General features: G+C 38.4%; 1 protein-coding gene and 1 pseudogene across 20 annotated transcripts in view; both read left to right on the top strand.

Annotated features, from left to right (window-relative positions):
* The window catches only part of BAZ2B (bromodomain adjacent to zinc finger domain 2B), a 322,262-nt gene that overhangs the window by 16,798 nt on the left and 290,143 nt on the right, over positions 1-15,321 (top strand). The gene's annotated exons all lie outside the window — the stretch shown is intronic.
* LOC115522329 lies at positions 12,972-14,479 on the top strand (annotated as a pseudogene).

Genomic DNA, 15,321 nt, shown 5'->3' with positions numbered 1-15,321 from the left:
CATCACTAAGCCTTTTTTCATAATCTGATATATTTCAGTAGGAAACGTTCCTGGAGATTGAATTTCTGGGTCAAAGTATAATGAATGATTTACATATATGCAATGGTATTCTGGTAAATATTAACAACCGGTTTGTGTGCCTGGTGGTGGGAGCCTTGATTTATAGTGTGTGCTCTTTTCTCTGGTGTAAGAACTCCTGACATGGCCTATTTCATTCCAACAACTTAATACCCCTGAGCAGAGTTGAGATGTGCAGGCATACAATTATTACACAGTATCTGTATCAAACTGATACAATAGGTGTAAATAACCTCAACAGCATAGAGATTAATAAAATGTGGTAAGATAATTAGGAAGTGATAAGTTTTGAGTGCTTATTACCTTATTTTTATTAAAAAAAAGTTTTTTTTCTTTTTTTTTTTTTTTTTTAAATTTTTTTTCAACGTTTTTTATTTATTTTTGGGACAGAGAGAGACAGAGCATGAACGGGGGAGGGGCAGAGAGAGAGGGAGACACAGAATCGGAAACAGGCTCCAGACTCTGAGCCATCAGCCCAGAGCCTGACGCGGGGCTCGAACTCCCGGACCGCGAGATCGTGACCTGGCTGAAGTCGGACGCTTAACCGACTGCGCCACCCAGGCGCCCCTTAAAAAAAAGTTTTTAATGTTTATTTATTTATTTTTTGAGAGAGACAGAGACAGAATGCGAGTGGGTTAGGGGCAGAGAGAGAGGGAGACACAGAGTCCGAAGCAGGCTCCAGGCTGAGCTGTCAGCACAGAGCCTGACACGGGGCTCAAACTCACGAGCTGTGAGATCATGACCTGAGCCGAAGTCGGACGCTCAAACAACTGAGCCACCCAGGCACCCCTACCTTATTTTCAAAACAATTTATTGAATGGTAAGTTTATATAATTTAATTTTTAATAATGGCTGTGTTTAACAACTGCAAAATTCCTGAAAATTTTAACAGTTGACTCTTGTGAACTTCTATGAGCAAGCCCTAGCTCATTCTGCTAGGTTAGTTTTTTCTTTCTCCTTTCTTCTCTTTTTCCTTTCCTTCTTCTTCCCTTCTTTTCTGAAATTTATTGTAGAATTTTCCCCCAAGATTGTTGTTTTCAGGACAGGAAGAAGTATAGGTATTTAGAAGAATGTTTCATTCCTTTTTATGTGTAGCTTCAAGGTTTGTTTTGCTTTACACCAGAATGTTTATTGTAGATGGAATCTATTTAAGTGAAAATAAGGTGTGAACTCCGAGCTTTATTTTTTTTTTCCCACAAGACTATTCAGTTTTCCCCAAACTATTGTGGAGTAATTCCTACTGGCTATTGATTGAATTACTCAACTTTCTCTTTTTTTTTCCTTCCTTCCTTCCATCCTTCCTCCCTTCCTTCTCTTCCTTCTGTTTCTTTCTTTCTTCCTTTTCTTTCTTTCTTTCTTTCTTTCTTTCTTTCTTTCTTTCTTTCTTTGTTTCTTTCTTTTTTGAGAGAGAGCGAGAGCATGCATGAGGGACAGGGGGAGAGGGAGAGCAAATCCATGCTGGGCATAGAGCCTGTCACAGGACTTGATCTCATAACTGTAAGTTCATAACTGGAGCCAAAATCAAGAGTCAGATGCTTAACTGACACAGCCACCTAGATGCCCCTGAATATCTCAGTTTTCCTATTGTTTCTAATAATTTTTCAGTTGATTCTCAAGGTTTTCCAGATACGTAATCATATCTTATGCAAATAGTTTTGCTGCCACACTTCTGATATTTATAACTTTATTTTTCTGTGTAAAGAATAAAATGAAGTTGACTAGTATCAGTGTTAACACTGAGCACACCCTTATTTTTTTTTTCTGAATTTTGAAATGCTTCAAATACCTCATCATTGTCTGTGATACTTTTGGTTTGTTACATATGTTCTTGAAAATCATGCTAAGCAAGTATTCATCTATTTTTATTTTATTAAGACTTTTAAAAAATTCAGGAAGGAAGTTGAAATTTATTTAAATGCATGGGCAACTTGGTAATTCTTGATGGCTTTCTCTGTTTACCTTAGCGTTTTTTAAGTTTGTTTTTCATTTTATAATTGGGGTAGATAGAGGTTTAGATGTTGATGGTTTTTAACATTTCGGATAAGCAACAAGATGAACTGGCAACAAGATATATAGTTTTCTCCTAGAGCTTTTTTGCTGAATCTCTTGAGATCTGTGTTGTGGGTATACCTGTGATCCTATGTTTGAGAGTCAACCTTTGATTTTAACAGTTCCCCTGCTTCAGGGAGAGCCTGGCATACCTGTGGATGGGGAATATCAGCACGGGGATAATGGCTACCCTGTAGTACTGTGGATTATGAGGTTTGTGTGGCGAGTTAGCACTTGTATCTGCTTAGTCAGATTTCATCATCACTTTAAAGCTGTTTCCTTTTCAAACCTAATCACAGGTTGAGGAAAATTAAAACAATGAGGCCAAAAGGTAGCCCTTGATGTCTTTCTGCAATGTGAACCTGAGTGTCAAACTCTGCGATTCCCACTTCTCTTACAGGCCTTCCATATCCCTAAACTTTGATTCTACAAGTTATGGGTTGGGACATTTCAGAATATTCTTATTTCCTAAAATCTCCACCTTTTATTCTTTGGGCATATGTGTATAGAGTCAGAGTCTTCTTATAGTGTTGGTATTTTCCCGTACTTCTTTGATGATGGCATTTTTTGTACTGGTTTTAGTCCTTTTGGGTAGATTTTTGGGAGGGATTATGTGAATGAATGCAATTTTATTCAGATTTTAAAACTTTATTTCACATATTCATGAAATGCTCCTCAGGAGAAAATGTACTATTTTATGCTCCTTGCACTGGACTTTGATAATTTTTTTTATTCTTTTTTTAAAAGTTTATTTTTTGTCAGGGGGGTTGCTGGGTGGCTCAGTCAGTTAAGTGTCTGACTTTGGCTTAGGTCATGATCTCGGGGTTCATCAGTTTGAGTTGTGTCGGGCTCTGTGCTGACAGCTCAGAGCCTGGAGCCTGCTTCGGATTCTGTGTCTCCCTCTCTCTCTGCCCCTCCCCTGCTTGTGCTCTCTCTCTGTCTCTCAAAAAATGAATAAATGTTAAAAAAAATTTAGAAGTTTATTTATTTATTTATTTTTACTAATCTCTATACTCAGTGTGGGGCTCAAACTCACAACCCTGAGAACAAGAGTTGTATGCTTTTCCCACTGAGCCAGCCAGGCGCCTTTTTTTTTCTTTTAATGCTTATTTATTTTTGAAAGAGAGAGAGAGACATTGAGATTTTGAGCAGGGGAAAACAGAGAGAGAGAGAGACATAGAATCTCAAGCAGGCTCCACGCTGGCCAGCACAGAGTCTGACACAGGTCTCCAACTCAAGAACCGCAAGATCAGTACTCGAGCTGAAACCAAGAGTTGGACGCTTAACCGACTGAGCTACCCAGGCACCTCCAGGCACCTATTTTTTATTGTATTCTTTTATCCAATATTTTTTATTTTGAGAGAGAGAGAGAATGTACATGAGCAGGGGAGAGGGGCAGAGTGAGAGAGAGAGAGAGAGAGAGAGAGAGTGTGTGTTGGAGAATCTTAAGCAGGATGCATGCTGAGAGTGGAGCCCAATGTGGGGCCTGATCCCATTACCCTGGGATCATGACCTGAGCTGAAATCAAGAGTTGGACACTCAACTGAATGAACCATCGAGGCTCCCCTTATTGTATTTTTAATGGGAATAATTTTAATTTGTGTATTCTTAATTTTTACAGATAATCATATGTTTCTGTTTACTAGGGAATCATATTTCTATTTGAATTGTTTAGAAGGAATGGTTTTGCTAAGATTTTTGAAGGATGATCATAATAATCTTAAAGATTTTTCTTGATTTCCCCAAAAGTCTGGTCCAGCCTCCTTGAGTTTATTTGGTAGCAATAGTAGTTGGACAATAAGTGTATAGACTTTACTAAGACATGCAAAAACAAACTCAAAGAGGCTGGTTAACATTCTTCCCTGCTCCTATGAAAATAATCAGCCATACCTCATAGTAAGACCAGTCTTTTGGGGGTAATCAAGAAAACTCTTTAAGATTATTATGATCATCCTTCAAAAAGGATACCTGGATACCTGAGAAACAGTATTTGGTTATCTATTTAATCAAAGTAGCAATAAAAATAAACATAGGAAGGGTGCCTGGGTGGTTCAGTCAGTTAATTATCTGGGTCTTGGTTTTGGCTCAGGTCACAATCTCACAGTTGATGGGTTTGGGCCCTGCATTGAGTTCTACACTGACAGTGCAGAGCCTGCTTGGGAGTCTACTTCTTTCCCTCTGTCTCTCCCCCCCCTCCCCCAAAAGAAATAAACTTTAAAAAAAGTTAAATAAACATAGAAGATAATACTTTTGCTGATTCATAAGTGAGGAGGAATCTTTATTTTTTTAATTTTTCTTTATATAATCAAGGACTTAATAAAGTCAAATAATGCACAGAAAATTATTCTGGTAAAACATAGCATTTCTGATGTAGAAGGTGTAAAATAGTCTTTCATATGAAGATGAAGATATTAATAATTACCCCAAGGAGGCAAGTCCATCAACATTGAATGTAATTTACTAAAATTTAAAATGTTTCATATCTGTTGTTCTGAGTTGGCTATTATCGATCAAAACCAATAAGGTTCACTTTCCAATTTAGATCCTTTATTTATTGTCTTTCATATTCTGAAATAAATGGACACTTTACTACAGGTCAGTGGTTCTCTTTAAGGGGATCTATGAGCTCAAAACTGTCTTCAAAGCATTCATCATTGCTGTCTTCAAATATATCAATAGATATTTAAAATTATTTCTCATTTTTAATTTCCAATATGGTAAATTTCAATAGCTATATTCAACATAAAATAAAAGTTCTTTGAAGTCTTCAATAAGTTCTAAGAGTAGAAAAGGACCAGGAGACCGAAAAACCCGAGAATCCCTCCTTTAGGATAAAACTTTTTTTTCTTTTTTTTGAGAAATAAATGCACATATCCATTTGTACTTCTCTGTCACTGTTACTCCTAATGTAGTCTCAACTACTCATTATTGACTGTACCTTTTAGTCAAACTAAGTGATTTCTGTTTCACAGTGAAAAGTTAGGGGTGAATAATTGAGAACTGTCTGCCGTGCGCCAGCATCTTAGCAGACTAGGCAGAGCTCATGAGCATGTGCAACACAACTTTTTACAGCCACACATTCATCCATTTTACACCTCAAAGTGGCAAAAATGAACAGTTTCATTAACATGACTCAAAACAATAGCTTATCAATATTAAAATAAGAAGCAAAAGTATGTAGGGGTGCCTGGGTGGCTCAGTCAGTTAAGCCTCCGACTTCGGCTCAGGTCGTGATCTCACGGTCTGTGAGTTCGAGCCCCGTGTTGGGCTTTGTGCTAACAGCTCAGAGCCTGGAGCCTGCTTTGGGTTCTGTGTCTACCTCTCTCTCTACCCTTCCCCTGCTCACACTCTGTGTGTCTCTCTCTCAAAAAGAAATAAACATTGAAAAAAATTGTTTTTAAAAGAAGCAAAAGTATATAAGCGTACAACTATGCTTAGTAATCGATGTTTCAGTATTTTACCTTAGAAATTATGTATCTAATAATCATCATTTAATCAACTCAAAAATTTTTTAAGTTATCTTGAAAGAGAGAGATTTTGAGCTGCGGAGGAGCAGAGAGAGGAGAGAGTGAGAATCCCTAAAAGGCTCTGCACCCATACAGAGCCCGACACGGGACTCAAATCCACTAACCATGAGATCATGACCTGAGCCAAAGTCAGACACTTAACCAACTGAGTCACCCGGGCATACATAATCAACTCAATTTAATACCACTCCAAGGTTTTTGATTACCTAAAGATCTTGAAAATTACCTTCATGGGAATGCAAACTGGTACAGCCACTCTGGAAAATAGTGTGGAGGTTCCTCAAAAATCTAAAAATAGAACTACCCTATGACCCAGCAATAACACTACTAGGAATTTACCCTAGGGATATAGGAGTGCTGATGCTTAGGGGCACATGTACCCCAATGTTTATAGCAGCACTTTCAACAATAGCCAAATTATGGAAAGAGCCTAAATGTCCATCAACTGATGAATGGATAAAGAAGTAGTGGTTTATATATACAATGGAATACTACTTGGCAATGAGAAAGAATGAAATCTGGCCATTTGTAGCAACATGGATGGAACTGGAGGGTATTATGCTAAGTGAAATAAGGCAGTCAGAGAAAGGCAGATATCATATGTTTTCACTCATATGTGGATCTTGAGAAACTTAACAGAAGACCATGAGGAGGGAAAGGAGGAAAAAAAAAGTTACAGAGAGGGAAGGAGGCAAACCATAAGAGACTCTTAAATACAGAGAACAAACTGAAGGTTGATGGGGGTTGGGGGAGAGGGGAAAGTGGGTGATGGCCGTTGAGGAGGGCACTTGTGGGATGAGCACTGGGTGTTGTATGGAAACCAATTTGACAAATTATATTAAAAAAAATTCCCTTCAAGCTGCCAAGCTACAAAGCATAGTTACTGTTGAAATAAAAATTTGCCAGAATAATGATTCAACTTAGTTGAACATAGGAGTTTATATTTTTCAAAATTATAAACATTGTATGGGATTAATGTTAGCTTGTTTGGTTAACACCATAACTTCTTTTAAAAACCAAATTTATTGGGGCGCCTGGGTGGCGCAGTCGGTTAAGCGTCCGACTTCAGCCAGGTCACGATCTCGCGGTCCATGAGTTCGAGCCCCGCGTCAGGCTCTGGGCTGATGGCTCGGAGCCTGGAGCCTGTTTCCGATTCTGTGTCTCCCTCTCTCTCTGCCCCTCCCCCGTTCATGCTCTGTCTCTCTCTGTCCCAAAAAAATAAATAAAAACGTTGGAAAAAAATTTTTTAAAAACCAAATTTATTAAATTAGTCTAATTTGCCAAATATTTGCCTTAATTATACAAACTGGGGTTCTTAAAACGTCCTGACTTTGTGGCACTTTGTGGTCCTGAGATTTGGGGTGCCTGGATGGCTCAGTTGGTTAAGTGCCGACTTTGGCTCTGGTCAAGATCTCACAGTTCGTGATTTCAAGCCCCACTGTATGCTGACAGTTTGGAGCCTGGAGCCTGTTACAGATTCTGTATATCCTTCTCTCTCTCTCTGCTCCTCACCTGCTTGTGCTCTGTTTCTCTCTCTCTCTCTCTCTGTCTTTCTCTCAAAAATACAATAAACATTAAAAAAATTTTTTTAAATAAATAAAAGATTACAAGTTTAATTTCTTTATTCTCTGGAAATTTTACAGACGGTAAAAGGCCTGAAAATGATTGGTGGTGGTAATGGTTACACAACATCGTGAATGTACCTAATTTTAAATTTGAAATGCTTAAATGTACATTTTAAAATGGTTATAATGGTAAATGTTATGTATATTTTACCACCCCCCCCCAAAAAAAAAAAAAGAAAGGCACTGATAATTTATTATGATGTCCTGGATAGGCCATCTGTAACCCTTTTTGCCTTTGCTAAAGTCTTCTACAATTTTTTCTCTTAGGAACATTCTTTTTTTTTTTTTTTTAGAATCTGATACTTTTTACAACTGCAAAAGTACACATCTGAATGATACAGAAGTTCCCAAATTTAAAGGGCATTGATGTACATGGTGAAAACAAACCTCTTGTCAACAGAATGCAATTTCTACTAACCCTAAAATTTGATGGCAGTTTTGAATCTGCCTATTTTCAAAAGTTATATATTTATGTATAGATTATACATAAAAAGCCTAGAATGACATGCAGCAAAATGTGAAAATGTGCTTATTGGTAGTGAGCTTATTTTGTGATTAACTACACCTTTTGACTTTTCCACAATGTGCACGTGTTACTTGAATAAAAATATAATTTTTATGTTTTCCATGCTTCCATATTTGACCTTCTTTGTTTCTTTTAATTTAATTTAATTTATTTTTTTAAATGTACATCCAAGTTAGTTAGCATATAGTACAACAATGATATCAGGGGTAGATTCCTTAATCCCCTGTACTCATTTAGCCCATCCCCCCTCCCAGAACCCCTCCAGTAACCCTGTTTGTTCTCCATATTTAAGAGTCTTTTATGTTTCATCCTCCTCCCAGTTTTTTTTAATTTTTTTTTTAATGTTTATTTATTTTTGAGACAGAGAGACAGAGCATGAACAGGGGAGGGGCAGAGAGAGAGGGAGACACAGAATCTGAAACAGGCTCCAGGCTCTGAGCTGTCAGCACAGAGCCTGACGCGGAGCTCGAACTCACTGACCGTGAGATCATGACCTGAGCCGAAGTCGGAGGCTTAACCGACCAAGCCACCCAGGCGCCCCTCCTCCTCCCAGTTTTTATATTATTTTTGCTTCCCTTCCCTTGTGTTCATCTATTCTGTGTCTTAAAATCCTCATATGAGTGAAGTCATATGATATTTGTCTTTCTCTGACTAATTTCACTTAGCATAGTACCCTCTAGTTCCATCCACGTAGTTGCAAATAACAAGATTTCATTCTTTTTGGTTGTCAAGTAATACTCCATTGTGCATATATATGTGTGTGTGTGTGTATGTGTGTGTGTGTGTGTGTGTGTGTGTGTGTATACCACATCTTCTTTATCCATTCATCCATTGATGGACATAAGGGTTCTTTCCATACTTTGGATATTGTTGATAATGCTGCTATAAACATTGGGGTGCATGTGTCCCTTTGAAACAGCACACCTGGAATCCCTTGGATAAATACCTAGTAGTGCAATTGCTGTGTTCATAGGGTAGTTCTATTTTTAATTTTTTGAGGAACCTCCATACTGTTTTCCAGAGTGGCTGCACCAGCTTGCATTCCCTCCAACAATGCACAAGAGATCCTCTTTCTTCGCATCTTCGCCAACATCTGTTGTTCCCTGAGTTGTTAATGTTAGCCTTTCTGACAGGTGTGAGGTGGTATCTCATTGTGGTTTTGACTTGTATTTCCCTGACGATGAGTGATGTTGACCATTTTTTCATGTGTCAGTTGGCCATCTGGTTTTCTTCTTTGGAGAAGTGCCTATTCATGTCTTTTACCCATTTCTTCACTGGATTATTTGTTTTTTGGGTGTCGAGTTTGATAATTCTTTATAGATTTTGTATACTAACCCTTTATCTGATATGTCATTTGCAAATATATTCTCCCATTCCATTGGTTGCCTTTTAGTTTTGCTGATTGTTTCCTTCACTGTGCATAAGCTTTTTATTTTGATGAGGTCCCAATAGTTCATTTTTGCTTTGTTTCCTTTGCCTCTGGAGATGTGTTGAGTAAGAAGTTGCTACGGCCAAGATCAAAGAGGTTTTGCCTGCTTTCTCCTCAAGGATTCTGATAGCTTCCTGTCTTACCTTGAAAGGGTCTTTCATCCATTTTGAGTTTATATTTGTGTATGGGGTAAGAAAGTGGTCCAGAATCATTTTTCTGCATGTCACTGTCCAGTTTTCCCAGCACCATTTGCTGAAGAGACTGTCTTTACTCCATTGGATATTCTTTCCTGCTTTGTCAAAGATTAGTTGGCCATACGTTTGTGGGTCCATTTCTGCATTCTCTATTCTGTTCCATTGATCTGAGTGTCTATTTTTGTTCAATAGGAACATTCTTAATAGAGAGGTAATATTTGGATGCATAGAACTAAACAGAGGTACATTCCAAATTGTCTGTAGATAAAGATGAAAACATTTGGCCAAAGTTTGTATGTTGACTCTGGAAAATAGTGGTGAAAATGTAGATTTTGGACATACTTTGTTTTCTGATGTTTACAGCTTAGCAGTTGATGTATATTATAAATGAACATTTACTTTTTATTATTTAGTTCTCTCATAGAGGTAGGGGCTTAAAGTTTTCTTCCCTTAGCAGTAAGAGCAAGCCCATTAGGTATGAATTTTGGCCAAACTGCATTACATCTTAATGCTTTACTTTGTCCTTTACTTATTAAAAGTATTTGCTGTAGGCAAGGAACTCACAGAGTTGGGGTGGGAGGAAATAAAAAAATGAATAATATCCTATTGATTATCAAATTTAGCAAAATACTCATGTTTAGTAGCATTATATGGCATGTTTGAAAACCTTACATATCATTATTCTGTATGTATCATTTTCCAACCTGCTTTTTCCACTAATCTTTGTATTTTAATTTCTGTGGCTCAGGAAACTGGGATTGATTTAGGTTGTTTTAACTCAGCATCTCTTTTGAGATAGCTATCAGGCTTCCAGCTGGGACAGCAGTTACCTCAAAGCTCTACTGGTGCTGGAGGACTGGATGCCAAGCTCACATTTTTATTGACAGTTCCTTGTTGGCTTTTGGCAGGCGGCCTCAGTTCTTTGCCACATGGTCATTTCCATAGTGCTCCTTCTGACATGGCTTTTTGCTTCCCCCAGAGTAATGAGAGAGAGACAGAGACAGAGACAGAAATATAGTCTCTTTGGAGTGAAAATGTTTTGAGAGAGGAAAAAGAAAAATTTGAACTTAAAGCAACTTAGAAAAGAAAAAACAGTTGAGAGGATTTAACTGATTCAGGATTTTAGATACTCACAAACTTAAGATGATCCCAGAAATATTTAGAAACTCTGCTAGAGAAATTCGTATTCCAGATAAATATGTATTTCATTATATGCATATATATGAAAGATTCATACCAGTATTAACAGGTTTGTTTTCATTCTTAAGTATAGTTGCTTTGCTTAAAAATAAAAGGTCATATTAGAATCAGCTATTTCAAAGAAAATCACAGTCTAAAATGGAGTCCTAGTTAAGATCACAAAATATGCTATCATATTTTAAAGCCTTCATGCTAGTAGTATGAGTTTTGTGCTAGAAAGTAAATCTGGACACTTGGTGAGTTTAGGGTTTTGTTTTTTTGGCCACCCATAGTGGGAGTGGGACCAGATTTTTTAGAGAAGTTAAATGAAAATGAAAATATTTTTCCGTGAAGATAATCAAGGAAAAAATACGGGACTGGCAGACTCCTCCTTTTCAGTTGCTTTTAGATTAAATGAACTGTGATTCCCTTCTTCCTTTTCATAGTTTAGATTATTTCTTAAAATTAAATTACTGTATATGCCATTCAGTACTTGACTCTCCCCATATAACTGTTAACTTAAAATATTTGCTTCTGCTTCTTTAGTCTACCTTTGTTACCATAGAAACAGAAGTGGACTAGGGAAATTGGCAAAGCAGCCATCAACTGAAATTAATGAGGAGTCTAATTCTTTACCTGTAGTTGTGTTTAATTTACAACTCCTGTTTTAAAGATATGCAGTGTAAGGTCAGTTGACTAGGAGGAAAAATAACCTGTAACTTAACTCTCATTTGCTTCAGACTTGTTCATTTGCCTAAAAAGCTATTGAGAAAGAGCCTTTCTAATAGCTTGGAAAAGAGCTTTTCATTCTTGTGAATGGTTAGACTACTATCTATTCTGTGCTGCTGTATCTTTAGATGTTTATAATGTGCTTTTCATTCATAGGTATTACAATAACACATGTTTTCTAGGGAATGAGATTTGATATTATGTGATATAAGCCTACTGTGGTCAATATATTTTCACACATACTATTTAAGTGAACCCTGAAAAATACAGATCTTAAATTCTGAGAAGGTATTGAAAATATTATTAGATGTAGTTAAGACTGTTACTTATGTCAAGAAATAAATGTTTTAAAATAAGCTTTTATTTTAATTTAATTTTTTAATGTTTACTTATTTTTGAGAGAGAGAGAGAGCATGAGAGGCAGAGGGGCAGAGAGAGGAGACACAGAATCTAAAGGAGGCTCCAGGCTCTGAGCTGTCAGCACAGAGCCCCACGTGGGGCTTAAACTCACGAGCTGTGAGATCATGACCTGAGCTGAAGTCTGATGCTTAACTGACTGAACCACATAGGTCCCCCTAAAATCAACTTTTAAAATGTAAAATGTTGGGGTGCCTGGGTGGCTCAGTTGAGCGTCTGACCCTTTTTTCTTTTAGAAGGTAAGCGATTTATTTATATTTTTTAAATGTTTATTAATTTTGAGAGAGAGAGAGAGAGCATGTGAGCGAGCAGTGGAGGGGCAGAGAGAATCCTAAGCAGGGATTAACTTAACTGATTGAGCCACCCAGGCACCCCGAGCAACTCAGCTCAGGTCATGATCTCATGGTTCGTGGGATGGAGCCCTGAGTTGGGCTCTATGCTGTGAGCTTGGGATTCTTTCTCTCTCCTTCTCTCTCTGTCCTTCCCCTGCTTGCACACTCACGCTGTTTCTCTCTCTCCCTCTCAGAAGAAATAAACATTTAAAAAAATAGTAAGACTTGAATGTCAGAATTACTCCTTGATCCATTGGCTACAGAATGGATATTATATTAGCAAGCATGACAGCAGCATGAGAGCTCTGTAGTAACCAGGTGCATGGTCAATGAGCAGTAATACTTTGAAAGGAATCTTTTTTTTGAGCAATAGTTCTCAACAGTGGGCTCAATTCAGTACACAATGTTTTAAACAGATGTGCTATCATCCAGGCTTTATTGTTTCATTTATAGAGCATAGGCAGAGTAGATGTAGCATAATTCTTAAGGGCCTAGGAGTTTGGGAATGGCAAATCAGTATTGGCTTCAACTTCAAGTCACCAGCTGTGTTAGTCCCTAACAAGAGTCAATCTGCCCTTTCAAGGTTTGAAGCCAGATATTGACTTCTCCTCTCTAGCTGTGAAAGTCCTAGATGACATCTTCCAATTGAAGGCTATTTGTCTACATTGAAAAAATATGTTGTTTAGCGTAGGCATCTTCTTTAATTCTCTTAGCTAGATCTTCTGGTAACTTGCTGCAGCTTCTGCGTCAGCACTTGCTGCTTCACCTGATGTTTTTATGTTATGAAGATGGCTTCTTTCCTTAAATCTCATGAGCCAACCTCTGCTAGCTTCCAGCATTTCTTCTGCGACCTCCTCTCCTCTCTCAGTCTTCATACAATTGAAGAGTTAGTGCCTTGCACTGGATTAGGCTCTGGCTTAAAGGGATTTTATGACTGGTTTGATCTTCTGTCCAAATCACTAAAACTTTCTCCATATCAGCAATAATGTGGTTTCACTTCTTATCATTCATATGTTCTTTAGAGTAGCAGTTTTAATTTCCTTCAAGAACTTTTCCTCTACATTTACAACTTGGCTGTTTGGCACAAGAGCCCTAATTTTCGGCCTGCCTCAGCTTTCAACATAACTTCATCATTAAGTGTAATCATTTTTGCTTTCAATTAAAGTAGGAGACATTCCTTTCCCTTTAACACTTAGACGCCATTGTAAGGTTATTAATGGTCTAATTTCTATATTGTTGTGTCTTGGGGAATAGGCCCAAGTTGAGAGAAGGAGACAGGAGATCTGTCCATCAGTGTCCATAAATGTCCAACAATTATAATCATAACATCAAAGATCACTGATCACAGATCACTATAACAAATATTATGATAATGAAAAAGTTTGAAATAGGGTATTTACAGTGGGGCGTGGGCTGGGATCTTCCATTTGGGTCATCCTTTGTGCCCACACTTGTGTATGGCCCCGATGTTGCCTCTGCTGTACTGAGTGCCTCATGATTTGGGCTCCCTAGCATTCCCAGCTTTTTTTTTTGGGGGGGGGGGGGCTCTGTGACCAGCCCAGCCCCTCTGCCTTGGCCTCTGCTGCAGCCATGCCTGGCCTTGTATGGGGCACTTTAGGCCCCCTCACCTGCAGATGGGCTGGATCAGCAGGGCCTCCTGAGCTCTCGAGGGCCCTGTGGCTGCAGCTGCCGCATGCTGCACAACCAGGAAGACAAAGCTTTTGTTGCATCCGTGGATGATGAAATTAAGGAGGAAAAAGATACAGAAGCATTAAGTCCCTCCCCAAGATGTCTGGAGGTTAGGAGCTGGAAGTGAATGGGACAGAAGTCAAATTAATGTGGAAAGTTGCTGAAGAAAAGATCACTGTCACTTTCAACATTAACAATAGCATCCTGCCAACATCTGATGGGGAGGAGGATCCTTCCCTGAGGGAGAAGGTTGAAGAACAGGAACCTGAATTGTCCACTCCTAATTTCATGGTTGAAGTTATAAAGAATGCTGGTAAGAAGGCCCTATTCCTGGACTGTCACTATCCAGAAGATGAGGTTGAGCAAGAAGAGGAGGACGACAGCGACATTTTCTCCATCAGTGAGGTGAGCTTTCAGTCCATTGGCGAATCTGCATGGAAGAACACAAATTACACACTCAACACCAATTCCTTGGGCTGGGCCTTATATAACTACCTGATGGATTTCGTGGCAGCCGGAGGGGTGGATAACACTTTTGCAGGTGAGTTGGTGGAGCTCAGCACTGCCTGGGGAGCACCAGGAATACATTGCTTTTCTCAAAGGTCTCAGAAGTTTTGCCAAGAGCCAGTAGAACAGACAAGATGTTGAACATCTTAGATTTATAGTAGGCTTTGGCCAGGAAACAAATCTACTCTGAAGTCAGACACACACGTATTCTGAGATAGTTTTCATCTCATTCATTATCGCTGAAAAAATTCGAACTTAAACAGTCTTGTAAATAATTACAGTAGAGGATGATAAATGCATCAGAAGAATTAGATTTAATGTAAAGAGGTAGCTCTGAAGAAGGTAACTGTGAGATGGGTAATATTTTAGGGAGAAAGTCACCATATTCTACTCTGAAGGCAAGGACTGCATTTTATCATCTAAAAGTTACATATTTATAACACATAGCCCTGGACCTTAAAATTGGTAATATAGTTGGGGTGCCTGGGTGGCTCAGTTGGTTGAGCATCTGACTTCGGCTCTGGTCATGTTCTCACAGTCTGTGGGTTCGAGCCCTGTGCCGGGGCTGTGCTGACAGCTCAGAGCCTGGAGCCCGCTTCGGATTCTGTGCTCTCTCTGCTCCTCTCCCACACATGTTCTGTCTGTCTGTCTGTCTGTCTCTCAAAAATGAATAAGCATTAAAAAAATACTGGTAATATAGTCATAGTCAATAAATATTAGTGATTAAACAAGGTGAAATCTTAGATTTTTGAAGAATTAATTGAAATATGTTCACGTGGGCAAAAGGAAAGCACAGTGCTAGCAAATAATATTGGAAGATCAGGCTAGCAAGTGATGAAGAATCTTGCAGGTGATGGGACATTATTAGTGAGGGTTTTTTTTTTTTCGTTAAGTTTTTAGAAAGGAGGAGAGGGACATGATTAGATTTAGTCAGGTTTAGGCTTTAGAAAAGGATCTCTACTGGCATTGTGGAAGATGTAATTGAGGGAAAAGAGAGAGGGAAGTTATCTTTTCTTAGTAATGAATTTCAACACGTAAAA

The sequence above is a fragment of the Lynx canadensis genome, chromosome C1 (assembly GCF_007474595.2).
Source record: "Lynx canadensis isolate LIC74 chromosome C1, mLynCan4.pri.v2, whole genome shotgun sequence".
Taxonomy (NCBI): Eukaryota; Metazoa; Chordata; class Mammalia; order Carnivora; family Felidae; genus Lynx; species Lynx canadensis.
The sequence above is the reverse complement of the archived record's forward strand: the minus strand, read 5'-3'. Positions and strand labels throughout refer to the sequence as shown.